The following is a 22,816-nucleotide window of genomic DNA, read 5'->3' on the forward strand; positions in this document are numbered from 1 at the left end:
CTAGAATCGGTGAAAAAATGGTAGAAACATGACCATTTCAGTTTACCAGGTACCAGGGTACCATCGTACCATGTTGGCATTCTGCGGGTGCAGTTCTTGCTCAAGTTGCGTTTACTTTCGAGCTCACGTGCGTTCCAAATTTTGAACTGAACAATGTTCAAATATGTTTGATCGTAGCGTGCCGTTTTTGAACTTCAACGCAAATTGATCGCGTTCAAATGCAACACTGCGAGTGGCACAATGCTAGTGGCACCTTCCACAAATTTTCAGCATTACGTCATAACTTCCTTCAGGGTGGCTACGATGGCGGCCTCTAGCTATCGTCGGCCGGATCTTTGGCACCTTTAGGGTGGCGATGGGGATCATCGGGCGCATTACTCCTTCAAGGGCGTCTGGTTTGGTTACGGCTGTCCTTCTCCGCAATTCATCCGGTATTCCAGAATATGGTACTAGCACAACAATGCCAAGTATTCACACAATAATCTTTACACAGCTGGTGGTTTCAACTCGGGTCTGAAGCATCATAGAGTGCAAAATGAATCATTGACCTTCAGCGCTTGGGCAGTAACCCGATATAATGAGACATAATGAGTGTGTCCCGTTAATTAGTTCGTCATCCTGCCATCTTGATGGATCTACCGTATTGCCACCCCTCTCAGGCTATCAGCAGGATTAAATCGATCCACACAAATCTCAGAAAAAAAAATCTACACTGAGCTGAGAACAGTTACACACTTTTCGACGTTTTGTCCTTTCGACGTTTTGTCCCTTCGACGTTTTGTCCTTTCGACGTTTTGGCATTCGACGTTTTGGCATTCGACGTTTTGTCTTTCGACGTTTTGTCACCCATTCATACAAAGGCACAAAAAAGACACCATCACCGCTAGGTGGATTAATTAGATTTTTTGTATGGAAATCAAAAAGAAAAAATGTATGAGCCGTATCGCTGGGTCGTACTCCCATCCCTAGAGTGTTACGTAAAGAATTGTTCATGAGCTTCTTGCGAACTTTATTCAGAATTTCCACTTGAAACTGTTGAAGTTGGGGTCTCCAGTTAGCCTTGTGGTTAAGGCTATGGAGCGCCAATCCGGAGACGATGGATTTGATTCCCGTTCCGGTGGGGGAAATTTTCTCGACTCCTTGGGCATAGTGTATCATTGTCCTTGCCTCACAATATGCTAATTCATGCAATGGCAGGCAAAGAAAGCTTGGAAGGGCTTTGGAAGGGCTAATAACTGTGGGAATGCTCTAAGAACACTAAGTTGAAAAGAGGCAGGCCAAGTTCCAATGCGAACGTCGAGCCATAAAGAATAAGAGGAAGAAGAAGACTTGAAACTGTTGTGTTGATACCTTCGCGAAACTTTCCTACGAATGCTTTCGATTTTTTCCCATTTATCTTCTAATTGGTAACGCTTTTTTTGATTCACCGAGCAGAGGAGACTAGCATATCACATTACCTGTTTTTATATCTTGTTATTATTAGATGATCAAGGCATAACTTTCCCATAACATATAATAATGGACAATCTCATATTTCACTAACACTTTTGGAACTTTTAGTGGAACTTTTATACTTGAATTATTTACTAGTTAAAAATTAAAAACACTTCACTATTCACTTTTGCAAAATGAAAAACTAAAAATGCAAAAAGCAACACCTTCAAACTAGACCTAGATCTATTACGTAAGAATCATTTTAATCGCTCCCGTGTATCATAATCCACTAGAGAAACCCTTCTTGGCATACCATCCATAATTTCCTTGGGGACTGTCCATTAATTACGTAAGGATTTATGGGGGGAGGGGGGGTGTGAAAAATCTTACGACCCATACAAAAATTTTTGGGCTCTCATACAAAAAATCTTACAAGGGGGGGTGGGGGTGTCGAAAAATCGTAAAAATTCCCTTACGTAATAAATGGACAGCCCCTTGTGAGTTATGAAGCTTATTTCATATAAGCTCCGGCGAGACACTCGAAACTGGTTCCGGAACACTACCGGTAGCCTTAAACGCCTTCTGATAATTGAATTTTATTGGCTTTTCTCGGTGAACTTAATACTACTCAAAGAAGGAGGGAGTAACGAAAGTAATGAAAGAAAACGGTGGATAGAATCGCAAGTGTGCGACGAGAGAAATTGAATAGAAGTTGAAAATTAACAGAGGGCCATAGTTGAACAACACAATCACAACGACGACCTCTTTGCTTAACGTCCTCGTGTTGAACGGCTAGGTACTAGTAGTTTGATGATTAAACCTAGAAAGTTAAATGACTTCTTGCTGACCGTTCTTCGCGTTATCGAAGAAGCCGTTATTTAATGAGCTGCGTGCATGCGATTAGTTTCGTTCTACATTTGACAACTTCCGGCGGGGCACATGGAACCGGTTTCGGCACACTATTGGTTTTCCAAAGCATGGTCTTTGATTTTTTTTCTTATTAACCGTTCATCAGGTTACCTTAAAAGTCATTTAATGTGTCGCATGTATGGGTTTGGTTCTCCTTTATATTTGACCACTTCCGGTGGAGCACCCGTAATCGGTTGCGGAACACTACCGGTTGTCCCAAATATGGCCGGAAATGTTTTTGTCAAATCAAGATACCTAAAAATCCACGATTTGATGCATGCATAGTAGCGTGGTTCAAAAAATCGTATTTGCTCCACACCGCTTATTCGATTCGTAACCAGACTCTATGCCTTCTCACAAATTTTGAGCTGATTTGGTTGAAATTGAGAGTGCACAAGCCCTACAAAGTTTGTATGGGAATTACTATGGGAAAAGGATGTTTTTCATTCAATTGATCGTAGCATTTCTCTAAGTGCCCTAGAGTGTTAGTTGACCCTTGGTACTCCTAGGCTATTCTATCAGCTACGATTTTGCCGAAGACCACATTCAAATCGGACACCTCATTAATTAGTTTTAGATTTTTATCCAGAAAATCTTTGATCATGATGATTACACTTTCGATGGGCATCACTGCAATTTGCCTTGAAACATAGTAGCCATGATTATTGTGTGCTATCTTTGGTGCCATGTGCAGCAATGTCCACGGTGTGTCTGGTGGACAACATTAATTTAAAAAAAAATTGGTATCGCTAAAACACCCACCAAACGAAAGCTAAGGGTCCCACCTTTCATTTGAGACCAAAATAAGAAAGTTCTATCGGCGGGTCTAGAACAATTTTTTTTTTGAAAATTTTGATATTTTTTTATGTTTTTGGAGTACACATTAATGACGAAAGACAGTTTTCCATTGCTTTCCGACTTTTTATATTTTTTTTATTACTCTACCCGTAAAAGCATAATAGTCCCATGTGAATGGGAAATCCAGCAGGAGACAGTTTTGTGTTTATGGGCAGTTTAGTGAAAGCGCTAGAACAGTAAGTATGAAATCGAGTTAAATACTGTTCCTTTGAATTCCAATAATGAGTTTGCATCCTATGACAGATACGTATTTCGACGTCAACTGTAAGGTCGTGCTTACTATCTCGTATTTGACTGGTACAAGGACTAGTACCAGCAGGTCACCAATCGATCAACTTTTCAGCACAAACCGTCATTTGGTTCTTCAGATTTGTGGTCTTGGAAATTCTGGGTGTAGCTTCGTCATATATTCTCCTTCAACTGCTTCTCAACTTCAATGTGCGACTGGTACCAAGGACTGGTACTCAAGACACTAGTTTTCTTTTTCCTCCTTCTTCTTCTTCTTCTTCTTCTTGGCGTAACGTCCCCACAGGAACAAAGCCTGCTTCTCAGCTTTATGTTCCATGAGCGAGCACAGTAGGAGATATAATAAAAATAAAATAAATTGTTCGATTTGTTTGAAATTGTCTTATTATATCTCCTAAAAGCACGGCACTTCCAAAGATTTTTAACTAAGAGCTTCTTCTGCCAATTACCATTTTGCATGTGTAGTGTATATCGTGTGACTGGCACGAAGATACTCTATGCTCAGGGAAGCAAAGGAAATTTCCTTTACGAAAAGTTCCTGAACCGACCGGGAATCGAACCCGTCAATCGCAGCAACTTGATAAGAAGTCTGAATGATGTACAACAAGTTTCGTTGTACTTCAGCTTTAGTGCAAACAATTTGCTTACCTTTGATCATCTCCCTGTAGCATCTAAAGCATTGTCCACTTAGAATCAAGACGCATCCCTGATAAAAAATATCATAAAAATACGATAAATTTTTTTGTTACAACACCATTTTTTCGAAAAATATTCACCATTAAAGGTATTGTAATTTACACGGCACACTCACCATCACCCCTATTGTTATATACCATACGGCGAATGGTAAATGGCACTTTTACAATAAAAAATGGTGGTCGTTATGTATCTTAACTATAAAATTTTGAGAAAATTTTCATACACTTTTCGCAAAAAACAATAGAATGTACTGTGTTTTTATGAGACATTTTTAGGGCCATTTTCAAAAGAAAACAATATATCTTAATGTTTTTTCATTGTTCTTACAATACAAATACAATTAATTGAATGGCGTCAAATGAATCGTTGTTACAATAAAAATACAATAATATTTGTTGTTATTTGTAAGCAGTTTTCGCATATATCTACTATGTGTTTTATTGTGAACAATAAAACTAGTCATATGTTAATAATATTTACCATGTAATGAATGGTAATTTTTTATCCGGGATGGCATATTTTCTAGTGGTGTGCTCAATGATCACAATCATCATTCAGGTCAGGTACGACAGTCGCGAAAATGTAAATATCTCAAAAACCATTATGTGTGATGTGTTCAGATGTTGTTAACCATGGCATGAGGGGGTGTCCCAGGAAGAATAAAGTTTGCGTTCATAGATAAATGTCTCTCAAATAAAGATAAATCAATCAATCAATCAATCATAGATAAATCTACTAGGAATTCCAAGATTTGGCAATAAGTTCGAAATCTGGGTATCGTTTTCTCACAATAAGATGATGACACTACATTTGTACAAGGGTGATAGCCGTATTGATTGCGTACTGCTCTTCATATATGTACACTAGAGATCTGTAGAGGTTTGGATCATTTCAGTGAGCTGCCACGATAGCCGAAGAATTCTGTGGCATCTTCACAGATAGGTGGTGTTTATCAATGAAAAATCACTCATATTTCGCGTAATCTCAATTCACTGAATTGCCCCTAATTTAGCAATATGAAAACTGTTTGGATTTTTTATTCTCTGGAATCTTAATAAGATTAGTCAAGGTGTTCAGGACATTGCATAGATGACCCGATTATAGAACAAACATGCCGAAGAGGTTGATGCTAAAATTTACTACCGTTGTGCAGATTTTTAAGGAGGATAACACGGAAAAAATGAGAAACTGTATGAAATATAGAATTAAATAATTTAGCGATATTTTTCCATAAAAGAACAATTAATAATATTTGTTTCGATGGCTTCACCTTTTATGTTTTTATTATTCCATCCCTGGGATATACGTGATTTTGTCCATTGTACCATAAAGGTGCACAAATTGAACGAAAACCTGCACGCGGTAATTCTATCCGAGCCACAGCATACAAGAACGCAAGACATGCCATTAACCTATGTAATCATCATTTTATAACGTAAACATGTGACGTCATTGTTATCGTCGCTCCACGTTGATAAAATTGGTGTGGCGTTCAAGATCGTTTTGTTCATACTTTTGAACGATTTGAATTGCGTCATCAAAAAACTTTCAGTTCTCCGAAATGCATTACCTTTCAAATGTGGTACCCCACGATCCGAGCTACTTTGATGTATGTTCTATTTTTGTTGACATTACTCGGCATACTTCGATTGTAAAACTTTTAAATCATGTGACGCTGTCAATAAAAAATACAAGAATTGCAGCCGCAACAGCTTATTCTACATGCATTTAAAGTGGAGTTTATTTGTACATACCTATGCCTAAATAATGCTGAAATTCTATTTCAACTTCCCTATTTTTTTTTATTTTGCACTTTTTGTCTGGGAAATTTTAAGTATTTATTTGACCCGTTTACTCTTTTAAAAGGATACGTTACTAATGGGCGACCTCATACGAGCCGATTTTGCTACACTCAAAGTTGAAATGAAAAAAAAAAACACAAGTGTCAAAGAAAGTAAAATTTGAGAAAAAATTGTTCTAGATCCGCCGATAGAACTTTCTCATTTTAGTCTCAAATAAAAGAGGGGACCTTCAGCTTTCATTTGGTGGGTGTTTTAGCGATACCGATTTTTTATAATTAATTTTGTTCCACCAGACACACCGTGTTTCCCATAGTAATTCCCATACAAACTTTGAAGCGCTTGTGCACTCTCAATTTTCAACCAAATCAGCTCAAAATTTGGGAGATGGCATAGAGTCTAGTTACGGATCGAATAAGCGGTGTGCAGTAAAAACGATTTTTTGAACCATGCTAATGCATAGGTTTGGTTCACTTTTATATTTGGCAATTTCCGGCGGGACACCCGGAACCGGTTCCGGATCACTACCGGTTCAGATATGTTTTGAGAATATTTTCCTGCTTACTGGTCATCAGGATAACAAAAAAGCCACTATTTGATATGTCGCATGCATAGGTTTGGGTAACTTTTATACCTGGCCAACTCCGGCGGAACATTTTTATTGCTCAAAAATCAATTATTTATGAAAAATTTTGATTTATTTATGAATTTTTTTGATTTGTTTATGGAATTTTTGAAGTTCATTATTGCTCCCAGCCCTACTTCTTTATAGGCAATTTCTGATTGTGTCTGAAAAATGATAACTTTTTTATGAGTCGTTTATATTTTAGCCGTTTCCCATTTCATTCACCAAGAATTTGCTAAATTATAGTCCAATGTTCCTCCACGAATTTCATACATGACCCTTAAAAACACCCCTCATATAATTCATCAGAATATCCAATCCGTTCAAAAGTTAATACAGCAAATTTGTTTTTCAATATTTTTTTAGAATTTATCCGGAAATTTTTACATAAATTTCACAAAAAATGTATAATTTTCCAACCATTAATTTCTTCAAGCATTTTCTCCAAAATTATCTCCACAGCTTCCTTAATGACTTTTCTGGTTCCAAGAAGTTTCACAATAATTACTTTCGGAGTTGCATAAAAGAATTTGGACAAGCATTTGCCTCGGATATTTTGCCCAAATATTCCACCAAAACTTAATTTTTTTTAATTAATCCCTTTGGTAATTTTCTGGAATTTTCGAAGTATTTTTCGGGAATCAATAAGGTATATCTCCAAGATTTCTAAAATGATTCATTCAAATTTCCATAAAAAAAAATCCGAGAAATCCTTTAGGAATTGTCAAAGTTTTTTCCTAGAATTCGTTGAGAAACTCTTTCAGGACAATCCTTCAGGTCTAGTAACTTTTATAAACGTTTCAGCATCAATTTTTTTTTCTTTTTTTTTTTTGATAATATCCTTCCCTCTCTAAGGGTCTATACAGCCACAGCTGTTAAGGCGTGGGTTTCCAGCATGACCATGCTTGGAGTGACGGGTTCCATTCCCGGTCGGTCCAGAAATTTTTCGTAAAGGAAATTTGCTTGACTTCCTTGGGCATAGAGTATCTTCGTGCCTGCCACACGATATACACATGCAAAATGGTTATTTGCAGAGCAAGCTCTCAGTTAATAACTTTGGAAGTGCGCATAGAACACTAAACTGAGAAGCAGGCTTTGTCCCAGTGGGGACATTACGCCAAGAAGAAGAATAACATCTTTTATTAATTATTTTGAAAATTCTCTTGCATGAACATTGATTCATCTGTCGAAGCATTCGCGCGATTCCTAAATTTCTATTTTTGGTATATTTACTCCACAAACCTCGATGCGAAATTCAAACAGAAATGCCAGTTTAGAGACACTTACGCCATTTTCGACAGCTTTGTTCTCTTCGGTGTTTTTTGTTTCTAAAAGTTGCATTGTATGTTGTTGAATATTTGAGGGGTAAAACTTTAAAAAATTCTAAGTATGTTTTTTTATTATTTTGGGGAAATCCTGAATTTCATAAATCCTAAGTGAAATTACTAGATGTTCACAGAGTTCATCACATATTTTTTTTTCTGGAATTAAATCTTCAAAACACTTTCTGAAGATATTTTTGAAATAAAAAAATCGATAAAGAACTTTAAATTTTAAACTGATTTTTTTATGGACATTGGACATTTGTGAAGTTTGCCTTTTAAAAATTCGAAATTTCAGTTTTTTTTGAATGTTTTGGCTTTCTTCTGCAATATTTAGAAGTTTCATAACCCCAAGAATGTGGAAAAATATTGGAAAAAAATCCTCAAAAGTTTCCAATGCAATTCACCAAATTTCTCAGGCACGAATCTCTTCCAAACCTTAGGTATATCTGCTTAAAATGCTAAAGGAGTTTTATGATTTTTTTTAGAATTTTATTCCCATATATCTGTAAAAAAATTCTGGATGAAATTGAAGAAGGAATACCTAAGGAATTTTTGAGAATATTATTGGAACATTCCAGAAAAAAAAACCCGAAGCATATCCTGAAGGAAATTCCATAGGGGAATTTTCGGATCTTGTAGGAAGATTTTGAAAGAAATTCTGTGTAGAACTCCCAAATGCATGTGAAAATAGTTTTTTTTTTCTCTTTATTCGTGAATTTTATCTAATGATAATTCTTCACACAATGGTAATTGTTGTTGGAATTTCTTCCAGGATTTTCTAGCTCCAAAAATGTATTCAAAAAGTTCCATTACGTGGATGAATTTCCAGAAACATCTATTCTATTGATAATTTTTCTAATACGTATCTTTGATTATTGAACATTTTGTAGGAGAATCCAAATTATAATAAACACAGTCACTGCAGCAAAGTCTTGAACAACTTACGGAAGGAAAACCCGAGAAACGAATTTGTGCAGGATGGTTTTGGTAAAGTTTTGAAGAATCGCATTATTTTTAGATTTTGAAAATATCATAATGAATTCCTGGTGAAATTTCTGGAGGCGCTCCTTAAAACAAATGGATATAATAGCAGACTTTCTTAAAAGAACTTTCAAAATAAAAAAAAGGTCACAAACGCAACAGCAGTCAATCAAGTTTTCAAACTCGATGTAAGCTAAATGATTGATTGTTCGAACTTTCTGGACTTCGATAAACTTCTAATCCAAGAATATGGTGCATCCAGAAGAAATCGCTCTTATTTATTCACTGTGCCTCGTATCAAGTTGTTCCACGTCGGCGAACATCAGATGAGGCCAATCCCCGACGATCGAAGCTCAGTCGCACAAGACAGACAGGGCGTGATTTATGTGGTTAATTTCTTTTCCATGCTTGTGCAAATAATTTCAATCGATCAGAGAGTGTCGGCTCGGTTGGAGATACCTGTATGCCTACCACCTTCGCGCATCGCTCCCCGGAATCCTCTAACGAATGGAAACGTCGTTTCCGGTGCAGAACGGTGTGGAACGTGCCGAATTTGTCACTTTGGAGTATCCGACAGTCGGTCTCAGTATTTTAGGAGGTTTATTCTTAGTCGGGATTGCATTATTGCGTCGCAACTCTATTCCAGGTTTTCCCGATTTGGCGAGGGGATTGAAAAAGCAAGGTTCACGGCTGGATGTAGTCAACGAGCTAAAAATAATAAATTTTGCACCGGTGTGTCCTTGACGGAGAATTCCCGGTAACTGGCCGAGGCGCAATCGACGACGGTGGTGTCTTTACCGCCTTCCTCGTTGTCGTCTTTGGCAATAGAATACCGATGGCACTGCAAAAGTGCGTGGATGTTTTGATGATTGGAGATTAAATTGAATTCTCTTTGCGAAAATAAAAGGGTGGCTGGCTCTGCTTGTTTAACTTGAACCCGATGGGATCTGTCATCGGCATCGACGGTGGGCGGGTGGTTATCTTTTATCTGAAGTAAGGAGAATACAACTTGGGCCACCCATTTTGAGTCAATGACGTTGCGAGCAGACGAACATTAGAACTCAAATTGTTGCAGACAAATGCCGCATGACGGTAAAGGCTCTTGAAAAAAAAAACAAACATGGATATATATTACACGCATTCATTAATTTTGCTAACATCAGAACATAATCAACAATAGCCACACCACTTCGTGATCCGCCCATCGTGCTCTTCGAGCTCCACGCCTTCTTGTGCCAACCAGATCAGCAGCGAACATCAACTTTGAAGAGTTGCTGTCTGGCAATCTTGCAACATGCCCTGCCCACCAACCGTATCCTCCCGGCTTTGGGCACCTTCTAGGTGCTTCATCCTTATCCACCACATCGTTTTCCTGCACACCGCTGAAGATCGTCCTTAGCACACGTCGCTCGAAAACTTGGACTGCTTGCAGGTCCTCTCGAGCATGGATCATCTCTCGTGTCCGTATAAGCTTATTAGCGTTTTCTACGTGGTGCATTTGGGACGGGGTGAATTTTTTAGAACGCAGCTTCTTCCGGAGCCCGTAGTAGGTACGATTTTCAATGATGAGCGCCTACGAATTTTACGATTCACATTGCTGCCAGCCATCGTATCAGTTAGGATCCGAGGTAGACAAAGTCCTCCACCACCTCGAAAGTGTCCCCGTCTATCGTGACATTCCAAGAAACAATCAGCATGCCTTGTAGGTTTATTCATGCTTTATCCTGGTTTTATACGAGCATGTGAAAAAGCTAGTTGTTCTATATTAGTTTTAGGTGGTAGTTTTTTACTTTGCACTTTTGGCATTCCATAAAACTATCATATAACTTCTGCTATAAACATCTTCAGTTAAAGACTTGCAAGTAGTCATGAATTGGTTTTATCACTTATTATATACCATTCCAATAAAACTTGCATTTGGGGGCGTCCATAAATGAGGTAGCTTTTTTTAAGCAATTTTTAATACCCCCCTATAAATGACGTAGCTTGTTAAACAACCCCCCCCCCCCTTAATAAAATTTTTATTTCAAAAACGCAAAGACAATCGAAACTTTGTTCTGATATCAATTTTAACTTGTATGTTTAACGAATATCTACTAGCCTGGTACACGGTTTATATGGGAAAATACAAAAAATGGAAAAACACAAACTCCTGTATACTTTTTGAGTTCCGCTTTGGTCCCATCTCAACTGTGAAAAATTTCAGATCGAACGGAAAAACTATATTTTAGCGCCCGCCATTCTTAATTTTTCATATGATTTACTATGGGGAAATTTTACTTCTGCAAAGAAAAATCGCTAGGAGTCACCCCTAGACCCCTAAAAATAAGTCGATGAATGATTTCTGTAGAAAACTTCACGAGGAATCAGACATCTGAAGACCGCAAGCCGATGCGACGTTCGTGGAAAAAGTTATTAAGCCTTACCCGATCGATAAAATGACGAGATTTTATTATTTATTGTTATTCCTTACATGTTAAACAGCGTTGGCATGCCATACGGTTATCAGTCAATAACTTTTTCCACATGCCTTGGATCACTTTGCGGTCTTTAGAGGAATGGTTCCTCGCAAGATTTCCAACAGAAATCATTCATTGATTTATTTTTAAGAGTTAAGGGGCAGCATGTGGCGATTTTTCTTTGAAAAAGTGATTTTCTCCATAGTAAATCGTATGAAAACTTAAAATGGATGGCGCTAAAACATAGTTTCTCCGATCGAGCTGAAATTTTGCACAGTTGATATGGGGTCTAAATGGAACTCAAAAAGTGTACAGGAGTAAAATGTCTTTTTGTGTCCCACGCTAATATCTACTTATTATAAAAAAACAACGCAAGAAAGAAACCATTGCCGACTGCCAGGTTCCGATCGCCGACATCAAGACCGTAGGTGTAACCAGTGGAGATTATCATAAACGCTTATGACTCAATAAACCGCCCATCGTACTGCTTTAGACCGCAGAACAGGAAGTTGAAGCTCCCAATATAGTTAATCTGTATTGCAATCTATAAACTGTAATCTGTTAAGAATATCAAATTGGTTTCATTTGAATAAAATGCACCATGCCATTGGAGGGACCCTGCAGGAGTTTCTTCCAAAATTCTTTCAGCATTTCATTCTAGAATTCCTCAAGGAGCTTCTTTTGGGATTCCCATTTTTGGGAATTTCTTCCTTTTAAATTTTTCCAACACTTCCTTCAGAGATCCCTCCAAGAATTCCTTCCGGAGTTTCTTCTTAGTTTCCACCGAAAGATTCTTCTGAGATTTCTTCTTGAGTTTTATTTTCTAAGGTTTTTTTTAGTTTATTCAGGAGTTCTTTTAAGGTTTTCTTCTCCTCTCTTCCACCAGCAGTTTCTTCGAACATCTGTTCAGGGATTTTAACCGCAATTTATTTTGAGATTCCATCAGAACTTCTTTCTGGGTTTCCTAAAGAAGGTTCTTCCTGGATTCCTCCTTCTGGGTTTCTTTCAGGAATTCCATCCGGAATTCAATCAGATATTCATTCCGAGATTTTTGTAAGAATTTCTTCCGACATTTTTTCAAAACCCCTCCAGGAGTTGCTTCTGGGATTCGTCCAGGAATTCTTTCTCGGATTCCTTCAGGAATTCCTTCTTGGATTCTTCTGGGTGTTTCTTCTGGGATTCATCGAAAACATCCATCTAGGATTCATCCAGGATTTTTTTCCGGTACCCCTCCATTCACTCCTTCCAGTATTCCTCCAGGATCTCTTAGAATTCCGCGAGGAATCCCTTTTCGGATATCTCCCATATTTCCTTCTGGAATTCCTCCTGGATTTCTAAAAAAATCGGAATTCCTTAAGAAATTCCTTCCGGGATTCCACCAAAATTTTCTTCCGTGTTTTCTACAGAAATCGAACCAGGAGCTCCTTCTGAGAATCAACTAATAGCTCCTTTTGAGGTTCTTCCAGGATTTTATTCAAGATTTCTCCAAAAGTTCCATCTAGAATTGCTCAAAGAACTCCTCACGGGATTTCTTTTGGAATTTGTCTACGATTTCTTTTCAAGATTCCTCCAAGAATTCCGTCCGTTATTCTTCCGGAAGTTCCTTCAGGGATTCCTCCAAATCCATTTGGAATGTTCTCCTGTTGAAGAAACCTATAAAGAACACCATGAGAAATTCCTTACAAAGCTGCTAGAGGAGCTCCTTAAGAAATTGTTGTAGGATTTCTTCGAGGAAGTCCTATAGAAACTATGTATATAAGGAACTCCTCGAATAATGCCATAATAAATAAAATTTATTATTTTTTCCATTGCGGCCTTAGCGCTGTGCAGTGGATTTCAAACCATTCTCACAGATACAGTTGTTGCGTCCTATAGCTGAAAGGAAGCCGGCATTTATGTCCAGTATTTGTTATTTGCATTAATGTGAATGGAAAGAGAAATCATGCAATACATTTTTCCTTCGATTTACTAATACTTAAGAACAAGGTTCAACTTACTCAAAATTTCAACATTGCTCAACATTTCTAGAGCACCGTTTTTTAGAACCGTTGAACGGATTTGGATTAAAATGCATCACGCTGTTGACAACTACTGAACAATTAGCGTGATGCATTTTCATCCAAATCTGTTCAACGGTTCTAAAAAACGGTGCTCTAGAAATTTTGAGCTATGAGCATGAGCATGAGCAGCATGTGCATAGATGACCGCACAATTCGTAGTTGCTACTCCGTGATTGACCAGAGCAATCGAAATTGCACAGGGAACCAATGAATAGGGCTTGGGACTAGCTTACTATTCTCAATGTACACAGTTCGAGAGCTCTCAACTTTAATAGGGTCAATAACGGCGCCGGCCACGTCCTTACGGTCATCGAGGATGGGAGGGAATGTTAGTAAGACAAACGTTGTTATAAAGACCGCGAATCGCTGTATCTCCACGTTTGTCTTAGGAAGGACTTTTTGTTAGTAGGGTAAGGTACATTGTCAGTCCGGGAGTCACCTATGGTTGGTGATATGATTTGACAATGGATCAATATACACAAACCGCCGTTTACAACCGACCACTTTTCGACGCAAAAACAAGCCAAAAAGAAAATGATATCGCGCGTCTCCATTCCACTAGGGAGCAGAAACCTTTAGTCTATTCCACACAGAAATACACTGAACGCGACTCACTTGTTGGCGCCGGGATTTTTTTTCTCGACCGGCGAGCCCGAACTAACACTTTTCACTCTTCTGTGTAAATGCAAAAAATGAAAGAAAATATTTATTATCAACTAAAAGTGTATTGGGAGCTAGCGCCGATGGGAAGCGAAAAATTCGGAACCGACTCGATCCACCGCACACTGATTTCAACCGCGTCGATTTTATTCTTTCTCTTTCTCACTGCAGCGCGAGGGGAAGCGAAAAATTCGGAACCGACTCCGCCGTCGAAATGCTCACTTCGGAATATAAAAAGAAAAAATCGAACCACTGAAGTAAACGCGCGCGACACTGGCACCCGGACGAAATCCTACCACACACTGATGCACGCTGGGTCCGCCGCCCGGTGCTCTAGAAATTTTGATCTACAGTGTATCAAACAATTGTCCGTACAGCAATTTTTTTGTCAAAATAATTTTTCATTCAAATGTTAATAACTTTTTTATGCGTCAATCAGAAACGCTGGAATTTTGACCAATCATGAATCATATATTAAAGCTCCATTAGTAAACTTTTGAGCAAGATCGAATAAGTTTTCTGGAAGTTATAGAACTTTTAGTAAAACATATAAGATTTTTGAACACATTTTTAAAACATTATATCTCAAAATGTACTTGATAATTTTTTTTCATTTTTTTTTGTGTTACATCTTATACCTAAGCTTTTCATATGCAGCCATGTTTGGGGTTTTATATTCACTACAAAAAATATGAAAAATGTGCGTATGTAGTTGACGATGTTTTAAAATTTACCATATTTTGCACGTATAATCTGCCAAACGTTTTCCGCCAATAATAGTTATTTATGTGACGAGTTGCAAAAAGTTGATTTTTTCAGCACGAGTCGGCAACGAGGCTTGCCGAGTTGGATAAATACGAAGAGTGCTGAAAAAATTGAGTTTTGCAACGAGTTCTATACAAAATTTTATGCAATGATTTTTTCATAATGCAACTCATTTGAGTTGCATAATGTTCATAATGCAACTCAAATGAGTTGCATAATGAACATTATGCAACTATTTTTCATTATGCAACTCATTTCAGTTGCATAATGTACTGGTCCGGAAAAATAGGTCATTATAATACTGAAATGAGTGATATAAAATTGAAATTATGATACTGAATTGCATAAAAGTGCATTAACTGAACGAAAAATCCATAGGACCTACTCTTCATATGTAGTTTAGTGGGGCCTGTATAAAAATATATCATTAAGAGAGTTTAAAAAAAGTTGAAAACACTTGGCACTTTTATTGATCAAAATATGATAAATTTCCAAATGACACTTTGAATATATAAAGATTTTTCATATTTTTTGTAGTGAATATAAAACCTTAAACGAAGCTGCATATGAAAGCCTTAGGTATAAGCTGTAACGCGAAAAATATTGAAAAAGTTTCATCAAGTACATATTGAGATATAATGTTTTAAAAATGTATTCAAAAATGTTATAAATTTTACTCAAAGTTCTATAACTTTCAGAAAACTTATTCGATCTCGCTTAAAATTTTACCAATGGAGCTTTAATATATGGGTTATAATTGATCGAAATTTCAGCGTTTTTGATTGACGCATAAAAAAGTTATAATAATTTAAATGAAAAATTATTTTGACCAAAAAATTACTGTACGGACAATTGTTTGATACACTGTATGTAGGGTTTGGGTACTAGTAGTGGACCCCCTAAGCCATCGACATTTACTTTTGCGGGTTTTTAGCAATGTTACGTCAGTGGATTGTTCCAAAGTGGAATCTTATGACAAATTTCATGCCCCTTCTTTATGTTAAGATCGTCAAACATACAACAATATTAGATTATTCCAGTGAAATACGCATTTGAAAATATGCATCGATGTTGCCTATAAGGGGTCCACTATAGGATTGTTTACACATATCTCGGCGCGTATAGTGGACCCCCCATTTGATTTCCATGTTATCTGTCACGCTGCCGACGGAGCCTATAGTGGACCCTCCTGAATGTGCCCTATAGTGGACCCTTTTGAGTGTTACCATTCATTAATAGTTAAAATAATCGATTTTTGTGACCATTTTGCAATTTGTTTGTCAGGAACTGCTGTGGAACAATGTAATTGATGTTCCTCCGGTGGAAGTTGCCTCGAATCAGTTGATTTGGGCATTCATATTTGGTTTTTTCTGTAGGGGGTCCACTATAGGCGCAGGGTCCACTACTAGCACACAACCCCTACTCCAAATACCTTGTCCTTAAGGCAAGTAAAACATTTATTAACACTCCTGCGTCGATGCTATTTTTCACTTACACGAACGTCTATGCCTCAAAAAAAGTTGGAACGCTAATTTCAACCTTCTATATCTCGGCCGTTACAAGTCCGATTTCAAAAATTTTTTTAGCAATGAATTTTTTAGGATCTCTGGATCAGTATACATGTTTTGAAAATTTTCTCTGATCAAAATTCTAGTTTCTAGTACTAAAAAACCCGGAGCAAGTCGTTATAAATTTCGTAAGATTTTTATGTTCCCGCAGAACTTTAAATTTATCGCGATGACCACATGATTTTTTGATGGTGAATAGCCCACACGAGTGTAATAAAGCTATCAGTGTAATTTAAGTGATTATTTATTACTCAAAACACTGCAATATATTCTCAAAACTACGTATAATACAGAGAAAACCATATTTTCTTTTGTAACTTTAAATTTGTCGCGATGACCAATGTATTTTTTTTATTTTAAAATGTGCGCATATACTTAAGGAAGAAATTCTCAGAACATTGTTGATATTTTTCTCTTCAAAGAACTACAAAAAATTCAAAAAACTACGAATTTTTCAGGAAAAATATACAATTCCCATACATTTAATGATTTTCAAATATTTGCGTATTTATCCAGAACAAGTTTGCAGAACATAATTGATATAAATCTGGCCAAAGTACTACAAAAAATTCATAAAACTTCGAATTTTTCAGGAAAAATATGTCTGATGTTTCCGCTTCTACATGTAACGTTCCAAGTTCTACCGGGTTCCTTGCTGGAGCTTTACTGCCCGTGCTGCGTTTTTCTCCTCCAAAATCGCTCTGCACTCCACGTCGAACCAATTGTTCCTTCGATGGTGCTCTCGGTTTCGTTGTTTTGTGGCTGCTTTTACTGTACTCCGGCAATGTTTGGGAGTAACTTTGCCCACTCAAAGCTACACCACTGGTATGAAATACTTCACCCTCCTCAGCCGAAGTGCAATTGACTGCGTTATCCTCTCAGGAGAGCATTAAGGGCCCCAAAATGGGGATTTTGGTTTGTTTCTCTTAGGCTTAGGACAATCTAGTTTGAGTACATGATAGTGATAGCCAGATCTCGGTTAAACAACGTTGTATATACGGTTTTATTCTTTTGTTCTTTGTATCCTGTAAATATGTAGTTTGTGAATAAATGTAATCTTTGTACGGTTTCGTTTTACTAAACGTTATGCGCGTGTTCTTGGACCTCGAAGAAACGTCCTGCTTTAAATTTGGGGTACAGTAATGCAAAACCCCCTCTTTTGGCACTGTGCTATGGATGAGCTACCCACAGAAGATCCCGCTCGTGTTGGGGGATTGAGGAGTCAACTACAGTCCACTTCGAATAACCATCAATCCAAGGACTCTCCCCCAACATTTAGTCCTTCGAGTCGGATGCTTGGTTTCCTCTGGTTCCATCGATTAATTGGGTGACAACACGTCGGGAGATAAAACATCGAATGTCAAAACGTCGAATGCCAAAACGTCGAAAGGACAACACGTCGAACGGGCAAAATGTTGAAAAGTGAAGGAATAGATTTTCTTTCCAAGAATAAAGTACTCACTTTCTGCTTAGATAACTCAGTTTTTCGACGTTTTGTCCCTAAGCCACTCTGGCAGTACTCTGACCCTTAATCGTGCTCGCCCTGGCAACGCTGCCTCGAGATTCTGCGCGTATGCTGACGCAACTTGCGGTTGCTTTAGTCGCTCAAGGTTGTCAGCTGTGGTGATCTCCAGGTGTAACGATAAGGGAGGTTTAATATGTTGGAAAAAGGTACTATGAATGGCCATGTTCATGGAGGCGGCGAAATCGACGAGTCCTAGGCCGTTTTAGTTCATCAGATGGTGGTTGCTGAACTTTCCAATAGTCGATCTGAATTCCTCCTCCTGCCGAACCTGAACGTTTAGGTATCTCATGATGATATTGACGTCGTACGTCGGGCAGCGGACGTACTCATGTAAAAGTGGTAAAGCCTGTATCCGCAATAATCGGGACACAGAAATACAGCTGAAACTCTGCAATAGATACATTAAAATTGCTCAAATTTGGCCAAATAACATCTTCAGATGTGTTCATTTCACCTACAAAATTTCAGTTGAGTCGGTGCAGTACTTTTTGTTGTAGCAATGAAAGAGTAGAATGTGCACCATTGAATTTTGTACAGCCCCTAGTTTTGCTAGTCAGCGCTGTAACTTTTGAATTTGGCAAAAGAAATAGCTGAAATTTTGAACATAAATCTCTCAATCTACATTTGTTACATAGGCAAAATTTCAAAAAAATCGATGCGCTATTAACAATTTTCTAGTCGAAACATGTATTGGGACTGAACGTGATTTTAGCCCCTCAGACAGCAATTAGTCAGCAACCTTTATTGTTTCGATTGTACGTTTGAAAGTACTATACCAATAATCATCAAATTTTGCAGGCATAATATACACATAATCAACTACCTTCTGTGAAAATTTCATGGAAATTGGCAGAGAAATTCAAAAGTTATGAATAGGCAAATATTTCACATGAAAAACGCGAAAAATTTTCACTAAGATTCACCCCTATCAACACCAGTATTTTGCAAATCAATTGATCAAAGTTGATGAAATTTTGAAAGAAAGTGTCTTTATAAGTATCATAACTGTTGTGGAGCGGACCTGGTGTGATGGTTAGAACACTTGACTATCACGCCGAGGACCTGGGATCGAATCCCACTCCCCACAAACTCGCAAAATGTGAGTTCTTCCTTCGGAAGGGAAGTAAAGCGTGGGTCCCGAGATGAACTAGCCTAGGGCTAAAAATCTCGTTAATACAGATAAAAAAAAAAAAAAGTATCATAACTGCTAACGAGATTTCATAATTATCATCACAGAACTAAGAACTGTAACGCAAAAGAACCAACTATTATGCGAATGAAATTGGTCATAATTGTACAAAATGCTTAAAACCATGTCTGTTTGTTTTTCATCCACAATTAAAAGTAATGCATCGATTTTTATAAAATTTGGCACACATAATAAACATGCACCAAAGAGTTCTCAGTCAATTATTTGGCCAATTTTACCGATTCATTACAGACCTACAGCTGTACTTCTGTGTCCCGATAATTGCGGATACAGGCTTTACATTCGGTCCTTGACCCTGCAACCTGCACATTCTTTCATCGGTTGGCCTCTCACCGATCACGCGGCGTTGCACATCACCCATCACGAAGATAGCCGTTCTCAGCTCTCGTATGTTGCCGCAGCTCTGGTAGATTGTATGATTAGGGGAAAGTGGGGCAATATGCCATTTTTCAAACTTTCATCGTTTTCAATGATATATAGCTTCATTTGTTAGGCTTTCAAAGTGGTAACAGCAACTAGACAATATTTGCTCGATGCTTCAGCAAAAATATTCACTAAATTATTGCATTTTCATTGATTTTTAGCGATTTCAAAAACTGGTTCGTAAAACGGAAGTGGTGCAAAAAGGCCATCTGCCATGGGGTAAGATGCCACTTCATGAAAACATTCAAAAATTACGTCCTTCAGTTTTCTGGCATTTTCGACTCACTTTCACCTTTTTGTCACGTTTTTTCGTTTACTCAATACATGGAGTGTTACCCCCCTCCCCGCAAAACGATGATCGTAATATTTGAATGACCCCTAACATGGAAAGCGTAGACATCAACAACCATGCGACTCCATGCGTGCCTCAATCTCATTGGAAACACTTGGCTGGCAATAAAATCACCAGAAAACCTTAATTGCAAGCACGGAAAACCGGAAGTTGCCAATTTTCATTGGGAAATCAAAAGATTTTCCGTGGATTTGGCGGCCTAGCATCTAGAAGAATGTTCAATGCAAACATATCTTGACACCGTTCACCTACAGTGTATCAAAAAATTGTCCGTACAGCAATTTTTTGGTCAAAATAATTTTTCATTCAAATGTTCATAACTTTTTTATACGTCAATCAAAAACGCTGAAATTTTGACCAAACATGAATCATATATTAAAGCTCCGTTGGTAAAATTTTGAGCGAGATCGAATAAGTTTTCTGAAAGTTATAGAACTATTAGAAAAACTTATAAGATTTTTGAACACATTTTTAAAACATTATATCTCATTATGTACTCGATGGAACTTTTTCAATTTTTTGTGTGTTACAGCTCATACCTAAGGTTTTCATATGCAGCCATGTTTGGGGTTTTATATTCACTATAAAAAATATGAAAAATGTGCTTGTGTAGTTGACGATGTTCGGAAATTTACCTTATTTTGCACACATAATCTGCCAAACGTTTTCCACCAATAAAAGTGCATTAACTGAACGAAAAATACATAGGACCTACTCTTCATATGTAGTTTAGTAGGTCCTGTATAAAAATATTACATTAAGAGAGTTTAAAAACTTTGAAAACACTTGGCACTTTTATTGATCAAAATATGATAAATTTCCAAATGACACTCTGAACATATACAGATTTTTTATATTTTTTCTAGTGAATATAAAACCTCAAACAAAAGTGCATATGAAAGCCTTAAGTATGAGATGTATCACAAAAAAAATTGAAAAAGTTTCATCGAGTACATATTGAGATACAATGTTTTAAAAATGTGTTCAAAAATCTTATAAGTTTTACTACAAGTTCTATAACTTTCAGAAATCTTATTCGATCTCACTCAAAATTTTACCAATGGAGCTTTAATATATGATTCATGTTTGGTCAAAATTTCAGCGTTTTTGATCGACGTATAAAAAAGTTATGAACATTTGAATGAAAAATTATTTAGACCAAAAAATTGCTGTACGGACAATTGTTTGATACACTGTATATCAATGATCAAGTCCCATTCAGGAATGATTTTATGAGTTGGGCCATTTTACCCCATCTTGGCATTTTGGGCTCTGTTCCCCTACCTCTAAACGTTCGCACCATGGATTCTGTTTAACACACCTCCTGCACCGCATCTGTGGCGAACCCATGGTTCTGCAATAGATCGGCGAGTATGTGAGTGCTCCCGATAATGTTGAGTGATCTGCATCTGACCCCTCGATGATCCCCTCCAATATCTCTGGAGATTGCTCTGTAGGAGCCATTATTTACACCTCTTGTCTTGGCCATCACGATCCTGTAGACATCACCTCTCGGATTCGCATTGGCACGCTGACAGAGACCATCGAAGCAGGCCTTTTTGCTTGCTCTTATCTCGGTCTTCAGCGTGGCTTTTGCAGCCGTTTGTTTCGCTCTTCCTCAGATCGTGCTCGCTGCATCCGCCGCCTAGCTCGTATGCAAGCGTGGCACAGGTCTGCAATCGCTTCGGTCCACCAGTAAGCTGGTGGTCTCCCATTTCTAGTAAGGGTTTGCGGTATGGGATTTTTTCAAAGCAAAACGAAACGAAACGATATATGAAATTTCTGATCCGATGCGGTACGGAACGAAACGAAATTCAAAAATGTTTCGTGAGATCGATACGAAATTCAAATTCACTCGGTATTTTTCGAAACGAAACGAAATTTTCGTAAAAGTTCCGCGGAATTTTAAAGTTATATCAAATTTGTGCAAACTGAAGACTCCGTTAAGATTCTCATCCCCTAAACTTCATTTGATACAGCACCATTTGGGCAGGGAGACAAATATGGGACATTTGAGCTGTAACTCAGTCAATATTGTAACAATTTACTTGAAATTTTGAAGGTGGCTGCTAGCCACCGACACGATTAGATGGACATAATAAAGTTCTGTGAATTATAAAAGTGAATTTGTTTCGCCATTGCTAAGGGCCAGATAAAGTTGGGATATGAACAGTATATTCCGTAGTAAAATCGTGTCTTATTTGTAGCTGCTGAAATAACATTTGGAGTCTTAGATCTGTTTATCCCCCATCCCAATTATGGGAAAGTATCTTCTAGTGCACCTAGAGGGAACATTTATCTGCGTCGTGGGGAGAAATAGATAAAGGTGAGCCCAGACCTGCCACAACATATTATCACTGCGTACAAATAATCAAGTTAATTGGTGCAAAATTGTCTGAGTTAGACCGCAAGGTGTCCAAAATAGGCCCCCCTGCCCAAATAGTTCTAGATCCATTTTTTTTAAATTTTAGTCGAAAAGTTGGAAAAATCTAAAACTTTCGTTCAGATTCCCTGGGACTGCAGTGTCGACACTAGTAGCTCTATAAGATGCTCTAATGTCGATTGTTTATCAGAAATCTGATGCATATGATAAGGAAACATCAAGCAGTTCTTTACCAATCAAGCTCTATTGAACAGCGAAACTTCTGGAGAAAGCGTGGAACCTGTAACTTTAAAAGATGTTGGTGGATGATTTAAATTATCAGAAAATACCCAGTAAAACGCGCATTGAAATGGCAAAGAATGCTTACTAAATGTATGCGGTAATCATAAAATTTGAAAGCATCCACAAAAACACAATCATCTCTAGTTATTAGGCCAAAACTATAGTTTCACCTAATAGGGTATCGCGTCACTTGGGCGGTGGCTTCTATATTCGTCTGTTTTCCACTATAACTCAGTCAATTTTGAACCAGTTG

The sequence above is a fragment of the Aedes albopictus genome, chromosome 3 (genome assembly GCF_035046485.1).
Source record: "Aedes albopictus strain Foshan chromosome 3, AalbF5, whole genome shotgun sequence".
Taxonomy (NCBI): domain Eukaryota; kingdom Metazoa; phylum Arthropoda; class Insecta; order Diptera; family Culicidae; genus Aedes; species Aedes albopictus.